This window comes from Crassostrea angulata, chromosome 2 (assembly GCF_025612915.1).
Source record: "Crassostrea angulata isolate pt1a10 chromosome 2, ASM2561291v2, whole genome shotgun sequence".
Lineage (NCBI taxonomy): Eukaryota > Metazoa > Mollusca > Bivalvia > Ostreida > Ostreidae > Magallana > Magallana angulata.
The window spans coordinates 18,521,569-18,541,608 of NC_069112.1; the positions used below are offsets into that span (position 1 = coordinate 18,521,569).

A 20,040-nucleotide genomic window follows, 5' to 3' on the forward strand; every position below is an offset into this window, starting at 1 on the left:
TCTACAGATTTAATTATGAAAAACTTCTCAAGAAATTCCTGATACAGCATTGAGGAAAAGGATACCTCAATGCGGTTTTTTTTACCGATTGAGCGAATAGTTGATTGAATTTTTTAAATGATGTACAGTTCTTTTGTATTGCTTTGGGTTTAAATGCATTGCGTTTATTTGTCATTTGTGTAAATTCCGTAAATTAGAAGATTTCCAGCAGGCATTTCAACGTTGTATCAACGTTGAAACAATGTCACCCTTCAACGTTGAAATAACGTTGAAAATTTGTTGAATATGAAAGTTGAATGGACGTTGAAATTCCGACGTTGATTCAACGTTGAATTCTGACGTTGTTTCAACGTTGATTCAATGTCTTCTGACGTTTATCCAATGTCTAAATTTGGTTGAAATATGGTTGAAATGTTGTCATTAACTCTTCGTATAGAGATAGCTTCTGAACTATATAAATAATAATACAACATAACAAATTATTTCATACACAACAAGTCACCAAACTTTAGATAATACTCAATTTATTTAATTATGGATTTAATTTCCTCACAATAGTTCCTTATTAGTCAATAAGGAGCAACACGTTCACCACCATAAAACAGATGATACACATATCAATAGTTTGTTCGAATCACAGAGTCGTCATTTCTTCTAAACAATAATTCATTGTTCTTCCTTCCGTCTCTTCAATCGAGTTTCCTGAGATATAATAATGGGACTCCCAATTTTGCTTCGATACATGTACACGATGTCGAACAACATGTGTGCACTCAATCAGTTAATGTTAACTCCTTTCATCAGTCCAAATGTCGGGTGTTTTATATTAAAATCAAAACATTATATTACAACCAAGCAAGTATGCAAGAAACACATATACATACATGTGATCAATTTCAATAATTCAATAATGCATGAGTTTCCTTCACATTTTTTTTTACATGAATCAATGTTATTAAAAAGTTCAAGAAATGACAACTTACTTCACTTTTGCGATGATAAAATCCAAATCATTTTGCCTCAATGGCCGATGTGTTGCTTCACACTTTCAAATTCAAAATGCGCTCTCCTTCCCCACAGCTGGACTCTATCTCTTTGTTTGAGTTTGCACCAGTAATTTGATACTAATTGGTCAGCTCGTTTCAAACAGTTCAGATTGGGGCGAGGTAATACACTAATGGCTAACGCACCCTGAATTTACTGGTTTAGTATGCATTTTATATTTGTAAATTTACTCTAGGTCTATTGGTTTATATATCTTTATGTATGTTATAAAAATGGCATTGTTTTAAGGTGGGTCGCGGGTTTGCTTTCGTCATCAAATTCTGTACGCAATTTAGACAACTTGTTTGGCCGTTTTGTGCACATTCGTTTATGACGTCATAAACGATACATCTCAAGTTTCCCGCATTACGCTCTAAAACCAATTGCTCGGGGTGATAATGAAGTTATCATTTATATATATGCCGTTCATACTAGACAGTAGTAATCATTCATATTTATTCTCCGCGAATCAAAAAAGGAAGTGCACATTGAATGCAACACATTATAATTATGCAGATAATCAGCAAGAATTGGAGCGTTCTTTTTCAGTCTATGTAAAAGTTCAAACTGTAAATAAAAACCAGCGGTGTAGTCTATAACTTTTAACACATGAGAGAGAGAGAGAGAGAGAGAGAGAGAGAGAGAGAGAGAGAGAGAGAGAGAGAGAGATTCTGGTTAATAATTTTTTAATATCAACAGAACAGATCTCTTCCTGTACATAAGACCGGGGGTTCTTCCTGTATACCGGAGGTACAGTGTACACGAGAGGCTGCCCCCCTAATAGTTTTGGATTCTTGATAAAAATATGTTTAATCTCGAGCTCTGTCATATTCTCAAAAAGTCCATTTTTTAAAGAAAGATATATGCTTTAGCAAGTTTATTATGGTAGGTGGTCTAATCACTAGGAAAATTGTCACTTTTACTGTTACAGAGTTATGTGTACGAACATGGCTATGTATGGCTGTACGTAAAATATTGTCTCTTTTCTGTAATTTTGTGGACAATATTTATGTAAAAAGAATCTGCATCATCCTTAGAACCTTAAATCTGTCAAATCGTTAGCAGTCCTGGGTTTAGTTTTTAAATAATTGCATCACTTAGTAAGTGGAACAGGTTTAACATTTTTGACGTCGTAATCATGACGTCAAATACCGAAATGCGACAATTTTTGGTAGAATAATCAGAAACATAAAATAAAATAGCAAAAAATCTAGCGAGAACACATATAATTTTTTTTACATAAATAATTTGTAAATCACGTTTTCTTTACACATAGACACCGTTGATAAATTCGTCTAAATTGTTAAGAAGCTATTTGCAGTTTTAAAAAAAAACTCCATCTCGAATATAAAGAGAAATATGCTCATTTTCCTATATATTTCATTAGAAAAGCGTCAAAACAGCACTACAGACAATACTAAGTTTAGAGCGGTATTGCATACAAATAGCGTGGGCAAATTCGATAAAAAATTTATATAATGAACTGTGTATCCTAAATAACGATTTAAATTTTCAGGGTATGTTTTCTCGTAAGATTTTTTATAGGGTAAACCCGCGACCCACTTTAAAGAATTGGAAGTACAAAGGCCTATTATTGTTCAGTCTTGATCTGGGAAAATGCATATATTTATTACAAAACAATACAATCAGATAATTTTTTTATGTTATGTCTTAGTCGATATATCTCAGAGTACAAGACGTCATACTACCGTTGAAAATTGGTTTGGTTTTCAACGTCTTTTTTTCAACGTCCTGTAACGTTGTTTCTGGTTGTTCAATGTCGTCAACCATAATCAACGTACTTTCAACGTTGGTACAACGTTGTATGCCTGCTGGGAATTAATTGTTGAACCGCTCATCTAAAATTTCTTCTAAAAGCTGTTTAAAAATCAAGAAATGTTATTCTCCATATTTCGTGTTCTTTTACCTGCATGTAAAATAATATACGAATGGAGTTAGATTGTGCACCACGGAAACAGTAGTAAGAAAGCATGATCTGTGACCAATACCGGTAAATTCCATCATTTCCATATTTATAATCATAACAAAGCCTCAGAAGAAAATAAAAACCCTTATCAAATAATAGTTACACACTAAATTTAAACAAAACATTCGTGATTAAAGGATGTGAGTACACCAAGTGCTGTAACTATATATAGCAGGTACCCAAAGGCAGACCACATTCAAACATGCCCCGCCCCAAAAAAACCTAATACAAAATAGACTATGGAAAGCGCAAAGGGTATTTCCAAAAGGTTTATCACTATTTCAGTTCAAGAGAAGTACCTGTTAACGGTTGTCATTACGATGACATAGAAAATGCTAGTGATGGTTCCCGGTCAGTCTCGGCCAGTTAACAGTGGATGCGTCCACCCCAGGATGCCTATCGATATGCCATTTCATCTATGACCTCTTCTTGCGATCAGTAAGGTATCGGAACCGTCTGGTTAAGCCTACACTAATCCAGAGTACAATGACGATCGGTCTGAAGAAGAAAAAACTACGTACTGTAAATTCCCAATTAAACGCGAGGAATTAGTATCCGCGTAAAATCGCGAGAAGCATCCTTCGCGGATTTTGAAATCTCGCCATTATTTTCTGAGAGTTGAAAACTAAAAGAAATAAGGAGAAAAGTTCAGCGTTCGCAATTTTATATTATCGCGATTTGATACAAACCAGCGGGGTCGCGTAATTAAGTACTCGCGTAATATAAGGAATTTACAGTAACTGCAAGAAACAACAGACCACCATTACTGCAATAACCTTATAATGAACTTCTAAGAGACAAGGACTTTGTATAACAGACCAGTTCAAGTGTCTTACCTGTCCATTATGCTAAAGTTCTAGTCGGGTGCAGCTGCACCGAAGAATACCACCTCGCTGCACTAAGTCACTCAGCTGTACATACCGCTCCTCACGGCACTTTGTCTTTGTCATTTCTCATTGCCAACAAGACCGGTATGCGCTTGGACCATGCAAGACCAATCCATCGTAAGGTGACCTAGCTCGATCGCTTGAGGCAGTACAACAGTCTACAAAAGAAAACAATGAAATATAAGACCACACGACATTTTGGGAGGAAGAAAAGAATGAACAAAGTCTCCGAGAACTCTTACTCTACAATAACGAAAGAGACAGCAGGGTAAATAAGCATATGTGAGGTATAAACAACTAAACCTTAACAGAAACATCATATTACCTTATTGAAATAGACACTGCGGATGTGGTTCATGACTCATGCATCTCCTAAATGACTTATCTTTTCCATGAATTGTTAACAGACTGCGAATCAAGAAACAAATGGTTTGTTTGCATTAATTTTACACTGACACAATTGAGAAACATGCAACTTTTGTTAAATCTGTACTTTTTGTTGTTAACCATTAACAACAGGGCGAAAACTTCATACCCTGATTCATTCAGGCTGCCTAGCCCAGCCAAAAATGACAGATAGTTGTTCTTTTAAGCCTTCTATTGTGGAAAAAAAATTTGCATTCTGCTCTTCCTTATAATCAATTTCATAAATAGCAAACATACTGAATCAGAGATGCAGAGGTAAAAACAGAATATGGTCAATACCAGTTTTCAACAATAAGGAAAGATCAATGGGACATTTTTATTAATAATTTCATTAATAATCTGCTTAATTAATTAATAAAACCGAGGTGATTGGACAGCATAAGCAAAGATATTGTTACAAAGACACTAAGTGTCTGCACGTCCATCCATTGTGCTAATCACCAGTCTTAATAATCACTGCCTATTCCTAGCCAAATTTTAAAGTTATCTTTCCTTGGATACAAAGCCAAAAAAAAAGTGTGAACGGTTTGACAATAAGTATGAAAAACGTCGATTAACATTCGACTCAATGGAAGATTGTATTTGCTGACAAGGTCATTATTTCGACTATAGAACTTACAAAAAGATGACTTCAATTAGGACTGTTGATAATCCTGTTTTATCAACTTGTTTGTACGAAGCTGTTAATATTTTGGTAAGAATTAAAAAAGGCTTCGTTATTCATTTACTGGAAACTGCTATATATCTTTTTTAAAGGATTTTTATGACGTTTGGGTATGCAATATAGGTAGGCTAATTAAGTTTCCAACGGAAGAACTTATTGTTTTCGTACTGTTTCTTATTATTATTATTAATTTTTTTCCACAAATTTTGTGCAGACAATTTATCGAATACTATTCGACCGATTTCCACCATTTTTCCACAGATGATTAGACTTGATATGAACTTAACACATTTTTGATAATTTTCATTTCGTCACTTCCGGTACCGATTTATCAGCAATTTTGTTCATTTTTACGACTTATTTTGTGCACACTAAAACTCTGAAACTATCAGAGACATGGATATGAAATTTTCAGGATAGGTAGACCATAGTCTGAAGTTGAGCCTATTGTTTTTGTTTTACGCCAGTGGCGCCATTCTCTGGAGCTCAATTTGGCTCGAAAATTGGGTACGAATTTTGTTCCCCATTTTTTGTCTACAAAATTTCTCAGAGATGGCCTGATAGATTTTCTTGAAATTTGCAGGACTGATTGAACATAACTTTATCCTCAGGAATTGATTTCATTTTTTCCAAAGTTCATTTCCAGTCGTCCGTATGAATTTCATATCCCCGAGATTTTAGTCACTGGAAGTGATTGAGACATGAAACTTTTATGAATGATAGACAATTGATTGAAGATGTGTTCAACGGGTTTAATTTTGTCAACCGTCACCTCCGGTGCTCACCGGAAGAGTTCAAACAATTCATGTTTTTAACAAGTCTAACAAATTTTCTTAGATGTTTCATCTAGCATAATAAACACTGATGAACACTAGGCAAATGTACAAGAACCACTAGCTTTTTTTCCATTAATCACTTTCGTTCGTCAGTTTCCAGTCTCGAGATAAACAAAAAAAACTAGTTTTACAAGGATCTCAGATTTGGCAGAGAGTATCGATATTTCATTGTATCATATAAAACAAAGTGGACGGAAGACCTATTCGTTACTTGTAACGAGATCTAGTTTACATTAATTTTGGTTGTTGGTGTGAACGATTTTTTACTTGTTTCACTCGTCTCAAAAGTTGAGCGTCAGTCAAGTCAGCAAATCTATAAGATAATTCAGTTTTCCGTGCATTCCAACTTACCCAAGGATCCTTTTTTAAATATATATGAAAGAAGTTGCTAACGACCACCCCAGAACTTGCTTTAAATGCAACGAGCTTTACGTTTTCCTTTTAACCCTCTCCAAAAATTCATGTTTCGCAACAGACTTATTCCATGGTTTTTTTGTTTTTTTTTAAAATTGGATCCCCGTCAAACGGTGCGATTTGACTTGTTCCAAAATTTGGATTCAAATTATTTATCATAAATTGATAACTCCTGAACAGCAGAAATAAAAGCTTCATCGGCCAAGTTGATAGTTTTGTGGCAAAAACATAAACAATGTACCTACGAGAGAGTACGTAGAGAACTGTTCCTCGGCGACTTTAGTGTTCCCGTTCGTCTGACTAGCTTATCCTTGGTTACGGCACCAAATGAGTTCTGTAACACAATACAGAACATCAGAATAGTGTTTATAATTTTTACATAATAACACAATTATTGATGATATCAAGTCCAGTAATACAAAAAGGCGAAACCAATCTCTGGTGGAAATTGTCTCAGGAATACTGTTGAGAAATAGCGACAAGGTAACTCCTTGGCTATCAGTAGAGTTCTGACTTCATTCGACCGGGACATATATTAAGATCGGAATGTCCTTTCATCACTGACACTAATCCTTGGAAATGACCATTTACTTTGGTCCCCTTAAAGTTGGTAGTAAATATATGGAACTTCCTCCAACCTGCATTTTGTGCAAATCATTAGATACATAAGGAATAAGTATACACCAGTTATCCGGTTAATGACCTTCCAGCGTTGTCTTCAAAATGCAGGATACCATGCTCCATAAAGTAATTATAAGTAATCTGAGCTTGTGGGTTCTAATTATAAAGTCTTTTAAAGCATTTGGGCGTTGTATTGTGATACTAAATACTAGGCTTCTCTAGTTATATAATATAGGTACGAGTAAATATGTCCAATGGAACATATCACGTTTCTTATACACGAGTAAGTAAGACTGGGAGAATATATCATGCTTCTGTTCAGACAATGTTAGTTCAAGAGTAATACAATTATCAAATGACGTTAATTGTGTTATAATGGGATATTCAAATTATTTAAAACTGACAAATGATTTTTTTAAAAGAATTTCTTCCTGAGAATGAGAGCTATGAGTATAAGTTGGATTGCTACATGTGGAATGTAATCGAGTTGCAAGCTTCAGACCATCTATTTACAATATAGGCTCTAAGTAGGACAGTTTTCTTTTGATTTACACAAGACTGAACACAAGATTTTCGGAATGGTTTTAACCGTCTCATTTAAAGGTATTGTATTACACTTTATGAATAAGAGCAAGCAGACTGATTTGAACTTTAAATGTTTTTAAAAATGCATGAGTGTAATGCGCAAGCAATTTAAATCAGAATTTGTGGTGATCTATCAACGATTGATTATATTTGCAATACGCGATGGTATTCCACAAACATTAAGACCAAACAACAAAGAAGTTAAAAACATATATACATATGTATTTACACATGTTTAAGCATATTTTCCGACGTGGGGGGGGGGGGGGGTCGCTTACTAAGGAGGATGTCTGAGGCACAATAAGTTTACTTTTCTAACGCAACTTAATAAGTTTGTATTATTCGGACATCGTGTGACTATAAATGTAATCAAGGAATCAACAGCTGCTTCCGTATTAAAATTCAAAGGGAAATATCGTCATATCATTTAATGTATGGCATGGATCCGCCCCTGTTGTTGCAACAATAACGGATGACATGGTTTACACAACAGCCAATCAGATTAGAAGTTTCTTGTAGAATTTGCATAAAAAATTTAACATGTGACTAAACACATTATGCGCTGTTGATTGATCGAACAAAATGGCGTCTCAACAGAACGGGCAGAATAAAACACTAAGTAAGTTATCTAAAATTTCTTTTTCACTAAACTATGTTTTTTATATTGCTTTTGTACAGTTTTTACTTGACTGTTGAGGCGTAAACCTAACGCGCAAGAGAATCAGAGGGTTCTTATTTAGATTCAAACGCTGAAATCGTTGATTATGGTCAACCTATGCACAATTTCAATAACGTATATACAGACACAATATCATTTGGGTATGAAATAAATCTTTGACCACTCCTACACTCCGGACATTGTAGGATGAATAATGCTATTTGCAGAAAAAGCAATAACTTGACTAAAACGGTTGGTATTCATATCTTCACACAAATATTAAGAAGGAATGGAAGTGTTATTGTTTCTAGGAGAATTAGTAAGTCACCATCTCTGCCATTTCATCTAAAAGCGGGGTTATTGTATAAACTATCGCATGTTTATTTATTAACTAACTTCTTTCAATACGATGTTTAACAATTTGTCATGCATTAAAGAAAGTTTTAAAAACTAGGCTTCACTGGTTATATAATAAAGGTACGAGTAAATATGTCCAATGGAACATATCACGTTTCTTATGCACGAGTAAGTAAGACTGGGAGAATATATCATGCTTCTGTTCAGAGAATGTTAGTTCAAGAGTAATACAATTATCAAATGACGTTAATTGTGTTACAATGGAATATTCAAAATATTTAAAACTGACAAATGATTTTTTTTGGAATTTCTTCCTGAGAATGAGAGCTATGAGTATAAGTTGGATTGCTACATGTGGAATGTAATCGAGTTGCAAGCTCTTCTAATACACAATTTGCATACATTGTCACTTAAGACCACCTATTTACAATATAGACTCTAAATAGGACAGTTTTCTTTTGATTTACACAAGACTGAACACAAGATTCTCGGACTAGTTTTAACCGTCTTATTTAAAGGTATTGTATTACACTTTATGAATAAGAGCAAGCAGACTGATTTGAACTTTTAATGTTTTTTAAAATGCATGAGTGTAATGAGCAAACAATTTAAATCAGGATTTGTGGTGATATATCAACGATTGATTATATTTGCAATACGCGACGGTATTCCACAAACATTAAGACCAAACAACAAAAAAGTTAAAAACATATATACATATGTATTTACACATGTTGAAGCATATTTTCCGACGTGGGGGGGGGGGGGGGGGTCGCTTACTAAGGAGGATGTCTGAGGCACAATAAGTTTACTTTTCTAACGCAACTTAATAAGTTTGTATTATTCGGACATCGTGTGACTATAAATATAATCAAGGAATCAACAGCTGCTTCCGTATTAAAATTCAAATGGAAATATCGTCATATCATTTAATGTATGGCATGGATCCGCCCCTGTTGTTGCAACAATAACGGATGACATGGTTTACACAACAGCTAATCAGATTCGAAGTATCTTGTAGAATTTGCATAAACATTTTAACATGTGACCAAACACATTATGCGCTGTTGATTGATCGAACAAAATGGCGTCTCAACAGAACGGGCAGAATAAAACACTAAGTAAGTTATCTAAAATTTCTTTTTCACGAAATATGTTTTTTATATTGCTTTTGTACAGTTTTTACTAGACTGTTGAGGCGTAAACCTAACGCGCAAGAGAATCAGAGGGTTCTTATTTAGATTCAAACGCTGAAATCGTTGATTATGGTCAACCTATGCACAATTTCAATAACGTATATACAGACACAATATCATTTGGGTATGAAATAAATCTTTGACCACTCCTACACTCCGGACATTGTAGGATGAATAATGCTATTTGCAGAAAAAGCAATAACTTGACTAAAACGGTTGGTATTCATATCTTCACACAAATATTAAGAAGGAATGGAAGTGTTATTGTTTCTAGGAGAATTAGTAAGTCACCATCTCTGCCATTTCATCTAAAAGCGGGGTTATTGTATAAACTATCGCATGTTTATTTATTAACTAACTTCTTTCAATACGATGTTTAACAATTTGTCATGCATTAAAGAAAGTTTTAAAAACTAGGCTTCACTGGTTATATAATAAAGGTACGAGTAAATATGTCCAATGGAACATATCACGTTTCTTATGCACGAGTAAGTAAGACTGGGAGAATATATCATGCTTCTGTTCAGAGAATGTTAGTTCAAGAGTAATACAATTATCAAATGACGTTAATTGTGTTACAATGGAATATTCAAAATATTTAAAACTGACAAATGATTTTTTTTGGAATTTCTTCCTGAGAATGAGAGCTATGAGTATAAGTTGGATTGCTACATGTGGAATGTAATCGAGTTGCAAGCTCTTCTAATACACAATTTGCATACATTGTCACTTAAGACCACCTATTTACAATATAGACTCTAAATAGGACAGTTTTCTTTTGATTTACACAAGACTGAACACAAGATTCTCGGACTAGTTTTAACCGTCTTATTTAAAGGTATTGTATTACACTTTATGAATAAGAGCAAGCAGACTGATTTGAACTTTTAATGTTTTTTAAAATGCATGAGTGTAATGAGCAAACAATTTAAATCAGGATTTGTGGTGATATATCAACGATTGATTATATTTGCAACACGCGACGGTATTCCACAAACATTAAGACCAAACAACAAAAAAGTTAAAAACATATATACATATGTATTTACACATGTTGAAGCATATTTTCCGACGTGGGGGGGGGGGTCGCTTACTAAGGAGGATGTCTGAGGCACAATAAGTTTACTTTTCTAACGCAACTTAATAAGTTTGTATTATTCGGACATCGTGTGACTATAAATGTAATCAAGGAATCAACAGCTGCTTCCGTATTAAAATTCAAAGGGAAATATCGTCATATCATTTAATGTATGGCATGGATCCGCCCCTGTTGTTGCAACAATAACGGATGACATGGTTTACACAACAGCTAATCAGATTCGAAGTATCTTGTAGAATTTGCATAAACATTTTAACATGTGACCAAACACATTATGCGCTGTTGATTGATCGAACAAAATGGCGTCTCAACAGAACGGGCAGAATAAAACACTAAGTAAGTTATCTAAAATTTCTTTTTCACGAAATATGTTTTTTATATTGCTTTTGTACAGTTTTTACTAGACTGTTGAGGCGTAAACCTAACGCGCAAGAGAATCAGAGGGTTCTTATTTAGATTCAAACGCTGAAATCGTTGATTATGGTCAACCTATGCACAATTTCAATAACGTATATACAGACACAATATCATTTGGGTATGAAATAAATCTTTGACCACTCCTACACTCCGGACATTGTAGGATGAATAATGCTATTTGCAGAAAAAGCAATAACTTGACTAAAACAGTTGGTATTCATATCTTCACACAAATATTAAGAAGGAATGGAATGTTATTGTTTCTAGGAGAAATTGGTAAGTCACCATCTCTGCCATTTCATCTAAAAGCGGGGTTATTGTATACAATATCCCATGTTTATTTATTAACTAACATCTTTCAATACAATACGATTTTGAACAATTTGTCATGCATTAAAGAAAGTTTTAGGTTTTGAAACAATGAGGAAACATAATTAATAATATGATGGTTATTGCGTGAATTGGTTTGCCAAATCATATCTATCTCGTATTGTTTTAACGTAAAAGAGAGTGAAGTATATATAGTGAGAAAAAAACTGTCTGAATCAGATAAAACGATAAGTTGGTTCTGAACCGACCAGCAAAGTAAACAGAGACCTTAACGGTCACCTGAGTAGCATATAACCCATATACAAACTTGTCAAGGAGTCTTATATATGCATTTAATTAGGTTTTATTCTGGAGTAGAACAATTATAAATTTGTAATGACGACCACCTCGAGCTCCCTGTCCTAAATATTTCAAAAAGAACTATGAAACCTATAATTTTGGCGAAAAACTTAAAGATCTGGTCTACAAAATCATGAATATAGTTTTCCTTTCAGGTGTGTGGGAGTAAAGACGATAATTTTTAAATATTATATGTATTAACACCTACACATTCATTTTGGCCCTGCCCTAGGGTCAAAACCCATACCAGTAGAGGACTTCCTGGTAAACATAATTATGAAGTCAGTTTTTCATACAGATGTGTGAGAATAGAGAAAAAGATTTTTAAACATTATATACCTTAACACTATATTGCCATATCCTCCATGTCCTTAATTCCTGACCCAGGGGCCATGAATTTTTACAATTTAGGGAGTTAGTGGACTTCATAACCATGTATTCAGATGTTTGCCCACATTTGTGGGAGTAAAGAAGATTTTTTTCTTAAAAATTAACTATATGGCCATTTTGACCCCACCCTGTAGCCTGAGCCCCTGACACATCGGTCATTAATTTTACAATTTTGGTAAAGGGCTTCATGGACATTATAACCAGGGATTTAGTTTTTAACAAATATATATGGGAGTATAGAAGAAGATTTTCTAAGATTTAATATATTTTTACTATCTGGCCCCACCCTAGAGCCTGAAACCCTTACACATGGGTCATGAATTTCACACTTTTGTTAGAGGGCTTCATGGACATCATAATCATGCATTTAGTTTTTAACATATATATATAATCCAACATGAGTGAAAGGTAATATCACACAGTATAAATAATCAAAAAAGAAAAAGAAAATGAACAGTTCCAAAGTTTCTATTCACTAGCGCTTTCTGGATTTACATCCTTCTTCAGGTGAATGTACATAAGTTATCATACATAACTTATGTACATTCACCTGAAGAAGGATGTAAATCCAGAAAGCGCTAGAAACTTTGGAACTGTTCATTTTCTTTTTCTTTTTTGATTTTATGTATATATATATATATATATATATATATATATATATATATATATATATATATATATATATATATATATATATATATATATATATATATATATTGGAGAAGAGAAGATTTTTTAAGATTTATTATACTTTGGAATCATTAATTTTCGTGGGGGCCAATTTTCGTGGATTGCTGAAATTTTATAGGTTCGTGGGGACGTAATTTCGTGTATTTTCTTATACCTACAAAACGAAATATGACTTTATAACCCTAATATATTATTCGTGGAGGATGCTTATTCATGGATGAGAGGTACCCACGAAATCCACGAAAATTGAGCCACCACGAATTCTAATGATTCCACAGTATTTCTGATGTATGTCCATATTGACCCCACCCTAGCGCCAGTACCCCTGACACAGGGGCCATGATTTTGTTAGAGGGCTTCATAGACATTATAACCATGCAACCAGTTTTTTCCTAACATGTCTGGGAGTAGAAAAGAAGATTTTGGTCACCTGAGTTGACCTAAAAATGATATTAGTATCCATTGATATTTCAAACTTCCGCATTAAACCAGGTTTTATACGTAGATAATTAGCTTGAAAACGATATCGATAATAAAATTGATTTTGCATCTTCATCAGTGTATGTCAATGTCGATATCGTCAAGTTGTGTACGATATCGTCGATATCGACACCATAATTGGTTTAGCATTTTTCGATATCGATGTCGATATCGACATTTTGTAGTCGATATCGTCGATATCAACAACAACGTTGGTCTTTGACATGTATGGATAACGTTTGCTTTTTTATGATATACATGGTATAAGAAAGATATATCTTAATACAATAGAAGCAATAAATATGTCAAAGAAATCTCTCTCTCTCTCTCTCTTTCTCTCTCTCTCTCTGTTTTATTATTATGTTATGCTTCTCTCATTGAAGTTGAATTTTGTAAAGAAACTTGGCAATTTCAGAAGAGTTTTGTGAATGCAAGCATTTATATTTAAGTATCTCACTCCTCGCCTGTTGGTTTAATTACTCAAATGATCATTATATTTAAAATGAATATTAAAATGATTTTATTTATTTTATCATCATTGAAATATTATCATTTAATAATTACACTTATTCATAAAGAAATCCCATTTGAATTGAATAAACAAACAGGTTTTTAGGAAGCTATTTTTTTCTTTTGGAAAGTTCTTTTTAGGTAAAAATAAAAAAAAAAACCACAAATTTATGAATTTTCCATATGCCTTTCTTTTTCTTGGACGAAAATGACAGAAACAAGAGATTTTGATAATTTTTACAATTTCTGTTTTATTATACTTTATTCATTCTGCACATTTTTTTCAAGATTTGTCAGGTTTGTAACGGAATCTGTATGTTCTGTGTGACATGTACAAAATTAAATCTTGAAAGTGTGATAGACATTTAGCATCAAATCATATAAATATATTAAAACATGTTAACAATTTTTTAAGACAAATTTTGCAAGAATTTTATGTTTGATGCCATATATCTTAGATTTGAGATCAGTGATATCATGCTTTATTATGTCAAAATAATACATAAAACATATATAGGAATAAAGGATAAATCTTTAAAAAATTCTTGATGTTCATCAATTTTTTTTTTCAAACCAAATTGGAACTATTCTAAAGATTGTCTATTTTAAATGCATATAGGTAACCAAAATTATATACAATTTTTTTCTTCATCGCTCTTTTCAGTCTGACCATTGTGTATGGAACGCCATAGCTGCCTTATGTGGCTATTTCATGTGAAGATAGTGCTTTATTATATTATGCTGTGGTTATTTCACGTGAAGATGGTGCTTTATTATATGAAGATGGTGCTTTATTATATGAAGGTGATGCTATATTATATGAAGATCTTCATATAAAAAAGCAGTATCTTCATATAATAAAGCACCACCTTTATATAATAAAGCACCATCTTCGCATGACATAGCAACACAAGGCAGCTATGGCATTCCATAATTGTGCATAATGAGAAACAATATTTGATGAAGTAAGTTTGCTAGATGAACAAGCATTCTGAGAGTATTGCATAAGCAATACACGTCCCCTACCGGTGTGTGGAAATTGTGAAAACAATGCACTGTTATGCAGAATATTGAACCCGAACATTAAAAAATTGGAATATAAAAAATTAATTTTCTCGAAAATATGTCAACCAGACGCTACAAAATTGTAAACTTGATCTGTAGTTTGACATTGTGAAGCTGTTCAGCAAACTTCATATTATTCCTTAAACGCATAAAGAAAAAAGTGTGGAAAACTGAAGTGGGACAGACAGACGGACGGACAGACATACGGACAGACAGACGGACTGACGGACGCAGAGGAAAGCTATAGTCCCCTCCGGTGAAAACCGGTAGAGGACTAAAAAGACTGGCAACAAAGCATGATCAGGCATTTAGGAGCAAAAAAGTCAAACTAATTGGGCCATAACTCAGAGGAATGTAAACTGATTCCCCTTTTTCTTTGTTATATTTAGATATGTTTTGTCTACCAATTTTAATGATACACTTCTCAAGAAAATCTTGATAGAACAACATTGTAGAGTGGGAAACCTTTATGGGGTTTTTTTTCACCGATTGAGCGAGTGGTTGATTGAATCTTTAAAATACAGTACGGGTCTTTTGTATTGCTTTGGGTTTAAATTCAATGTGTTTATGTGTCACTTGTGTAAATGTAAATTCCTTAACTTAGACGCACACACAAACACCTTTTTACTATTTTAAGAACCGATAGGATCCTAGATTTCTTAAAAATAAAACGCATATTATTTAGTATGGCAGATTTTAGAAATTCAATTTTGTTATATACATACGCATATTTTATTGATAAAGTCAACTTTGTTATATATTTTATTCATATCGAATTAATTTTCTTCTGTAAACTGAGTGGTATTTTATATTTGAAATTTAAATCAGTTTGATCAGTTTAAGCATCTGTTTATGATGAGACAAGCGGGATAGATATTAATATACATTCTCATTTTTAGGTTCTTTTAAGATGATGTTTGTTTAATGTGATTTTGGACTTTAATAAATTCAAACAATTAAAACCGGATATTTTTATTTACGTCACAAATATACATAATCACAACAAAATTACGATTTAAATTTGCTATATTAAACTTGCTGAATTCATGTTTTACAAATTTTGAAATCTGTTTTAATAAATTAAATTTGAAATAACTTATTCTTGAATTCGTCGTTTTAAAGGTTTAATTCGTATTTTCGGTTGTAGAAAATTTGTTTAAACGTATATTTAACAAGCTGAACGGTGTCTTGATTTCAATGTTATAAATTCGTTAAAAAAGGAGTGTATTCTGTGATAACAAATTAATCAATTTGTTATAACAAATAATATTTAAAAACATATGTGTGTTTGAATACAGGGCCTATAAAATATAAGAAAAATGTTATTTCTTAAGGACGCACGCCTTCAGTTTAAGGATTACGTTTACTCAGGGTTTGAGATTTCAAAATAATTTTTACACAGTTCAATATCTGAAGTCCAAAGTTGTTTTAAAAACACAAAATAACAACGTTATTAACAAATATCGATATTGATATCCATGATTTGTTTATTTGAGGAAGATATGCTCCGACAAAGGCAGATTAAAATTGAAACAGAGGAAATTCGGAAATTTCTCATTTTCTTATTTGCAGTGTAATTGCAAAAGTTAAGTTTTTATGTGTTTTTTAATATCATTTTAAATATTTTATGGTTATATTAACGCGTCTATAAATTTATATCACTGGGTGGCACGCGATTGGAAAAATCTTTAAAATACATAAAATCGATTCAAGATAAAATATCTCGAAATTTTGATCATTGACCTTATATAATGTTAATGACAATATAATACAGATTATAAAAAAACAGTTTTAGGCAATCAATGGTTTGGAGCTCCTAAAAGTCAGATTTTCATAAAACTTGATCAAACATAGGTACAATTTGAAAATTGATAGAGGAAATTCGGACTAAATTTAAGTTAAATATGAGCTTAAGGTCAGACGACACGTTCCTCAATTTTAGATAACTTTTTCCAGGAATTTGTTAATGGTTTACTACTACTTTGACAAGCTTTCTTGCAAAAAATTAGGGTACCTTACCAGGCATTTCTGCAAAATACTAGAGTATGCAATTTCCTATATAATCTTCTTGAAAATACACTTGGTGAAAATCACAATTGGTGATATAAAAATAAATACACCTACAGCAGAGCGAAACTCACAATATTATAACTATATCTCCGCCGGGGCGAGGCTTTGAACTCACGACCTCTAGAACCTATACGCTTCTGGCAGTGAGCGGCCACAGTTCTAACCAATCGGCCATCTAGACAAATAACCAAATCCAAGTAAATTTTGATCTTTTTTAAAGTAATTATAAAATTAATATTTTTTATTGGAACTCTTCATTACGAGGAGATACAAACAAGATTCTCGAGGAACATGTCGTCTGACCTTAAAACGATTCATTCAAATATAAAAGGTAGCTAAACACAGTTTCGTATAAAATTCTGGGGGTTTTTCTCTGGGGAAAAGCATGATGGGTAGGGATTTTCCTGCTATTTTTATGCGGTATACATGAAAATCAAATTTTTAAATTCTCAGTTGCATAATATAGTGAATTATCTTTCGAATACATGAAAAAAGTATGTAGAAAAATTTTAAAAATTAATTTTGTGAGACTCTAAAATAAAGGGTGGTAACTCCAAAAACATCCGGATTTTACACATGCAGAATTTCATGAATTTTTTAGTGGGTAACATAGCTCATGTCCGATATCATATACAATGTCAAATCGTGCACGCACGGGTCAAATTCTAGTAATGTATTAAAAATTATTTTGTTCATAACTATAGAAGTTTAGCGTGTTCAACAGCTAATTTAATAGCCACATTCTCAGATTACGATCTCACACTTTTAATGTGAAGATGATTGACTTCGAACAATAGTCTCATTGTTTATCAATTGACCACTGTAGTGAAAGCACCCTTCAACTGTTACTCAACTACATAAAAATTGATGACCTGGGGCTATATATGTTCTGAGCTGTGTGCACTGAAGCGGCAAAAGATTTTCAGTCGCACGTGGCGAATGAATTAACACAGACTGACCGAATAAACAAACGGATGGGAAAGTTAAACACGTTCAGTAGAAAATGTTACACATAAGAAGTAGTCACCAAAAATGATTTTCGACATGTACAGATCTAGATATCTTTTCGCCAATTTACCAAATCCAAAAAAAAGTCCAGCCCGAGCACTTGGCAGCGGGGCGGGAGGATTGGGGGGGGGGGGGCAACGCAGCAAAGAGTTCGTTTCCATAATGAAACGAACGACCATGTAGAAAAACTACAGAAGTTATTTATATTTGACCGATAGAATCTAGTCTAAACTTGTTTAAAAACTCACTCTTTTATCGTGCCAACAGCTACCGCAAACATGTAACATGGACTTTGATTATAATTGATTTGATTTTTAAACTACTTTGTACGCTATCTTATAAATCAATGCTGAATCAATTGTACAAGTAAAATAAATTTACCTTTTTATCTTAAACCAATATAATAGTTGAAAACATAAAATATATTACGTTGTATCCGTACACAATTTCAAACATGCACCTATGTCTGACGATGTGTCCGATTTGGAGTAATATCGCTTTTATTAATTTTCAGAACGACTTTTAAATTTGCACTCAAATGTTTCATAAAAGGATTACAAGATGGACAAACTTTTATAACATAAAATTAAAACAGTTCATAAATTTACGGCTATATAAACTCAAACATGTTCATATACATGTATGTGTGCGTGTGCGAATCTTGCGTATTTGATAACCGCTTAACCCAAGGTAGTGCAGCCGTGGCTGATCATCTCCTCGGCCGTGGGCGAAGGATAGAATGCGTAAAGGTTTAACGCACACACACGCACATCTCAGAACCCGGGAAGATTTGAAAAGTTTGCAGTGTGATGACTAAATCTATCAAATAGAAGTATTTTTAACTTAAGACCTACAAATGATCTATGTCTGATATTGCTTTAGATTGAGAATGACATTGCTTTTATTCATTATCTGAACGGTTTCTTAATTGACACCCAATCGTTTATTCCATTAACTTTTATGTGTAATTAAAACTAAACAATTCTTGAGTTCGCGGTTTAAAAACTCTTATATGAGAGACGCAACTCTCGTGTATTTTTTAGATAACCGCTGACCGCTATATACATGTAGGTAGTCCAGCCGCGACCCTGGTGACCGGTTTTCTCGGCCGCGGGCGAGTGATAGCTTACGTAATGGTACATACACAGCTCTGATTCAAGGTAGATTTTAAGTGCATGCAGCTAATAACTAAAATGTAATGCATATTTTTTTTAAATCCGTATTTTGTTTTTCTAGAAAAGAAAAAGAATTTTTTTTTTCGATTCCCGTTTTGAAGGATTGTGACTATAAAAACTTAACAACAATGACTTAAACTCCTCAAAAAAAAAGCATGTGTTCTAAAAAAAAAAATTCTTATGAATTAATGCCTCCTGTGGTAACTTTATGTCAGTTGTTTTCTTACAAAGAATTTCGTTAACTTGCCAAATGAAAACAGGTACATGTTACTATGTAAAGCTTTTTACACTCATACTACACAAATCACTAACAAAATAACATTGTAACGACCTTTATGAGATCCCAACAAACAACTTTTCCAGCCATATTGAAATCCTAATCGTTTTGGAGTTATTAAGCAATGACTTTAAGGGGTTTTTTGGCCCTTAATTTGAGGGGCCAACCCTTTTTTATTGGTGTCAACAAATGAAAGCCCTTGATATTTTGCACATCTTTTATTCAATATGTTTTAGCAAAATATTTTTCATTTAAAAGATACAAAAGAAAATATGTCTAAATTTTCGCACTTTTTGGAATCCTGTTATTTGACCCTCTACCTTTTCCTAAATTAAAACGTAATCCAAAAACAAAAACCGATATGTACAACTACAATGTCTCTGTTATTCAAATTCGTTGGATTCCCATTCCCTGCTATCATAGTCTAGGAGCCTTTGTCTGGAAACCAAAGGCCCTAAATTTTTTTAAAAAAAGGGAATAACTCGTTAACGGAAGAGGATTTCTAAAATTTATGA

The 20,040-nt window shown here is 33.1% G+C and overlaps 1 protein-coding gene and 1 long non-coding RNA gene across 4 annotated transcripts in view; one reads left to right on the forward strand and one right to left on the reverse strand.

Moving 5' to 3' along the window:
* Nucleotides 1–553: 553 nt before the first annotated feature.
* Nucleotides 554–6,952, reverse strand: LOC128173417 (uncharacterized). Of its 2 annotated transcripts, XR_008242502.1 has the most exons (5): nt 6,504–6,952; nt 4,244–4,326; nt 3,868–4,076; nt 3,331–3,529; nt 554–2,922 (listed from the first exon to the last, which is right to left on the reverse strand). It is a non-coding gene; the product is annotated as an uncharacterized LOC128173417 (long non-coding RNA). The 2 variants fall into 2 exon arrangements; XR_008242503.1 differs by lacking the exon at nt 4,244–4,326.
* Nucleotides 6,953–10,997: 4,045 nt separating this feature from the next.
* The window catches only part of LOC128173459 (uncharacterized), a 28,513-nt gene continuing 19,470 nt past the window's right edge, over nt 10,998–20,040 (forward strand). The window contains exon 1 of one of the 2 annotated variants that reach the window (XM_052839149.1): nt 10,998–11,110. The gene's annotated coding sequence lies outside the window, so the exon portion shown is untranslated. The remainder of the gene's footprint in view (nt 11,111–20,040) is intronic. The other variant, XM_052839150.1, reaches the window with a different exon arrangement.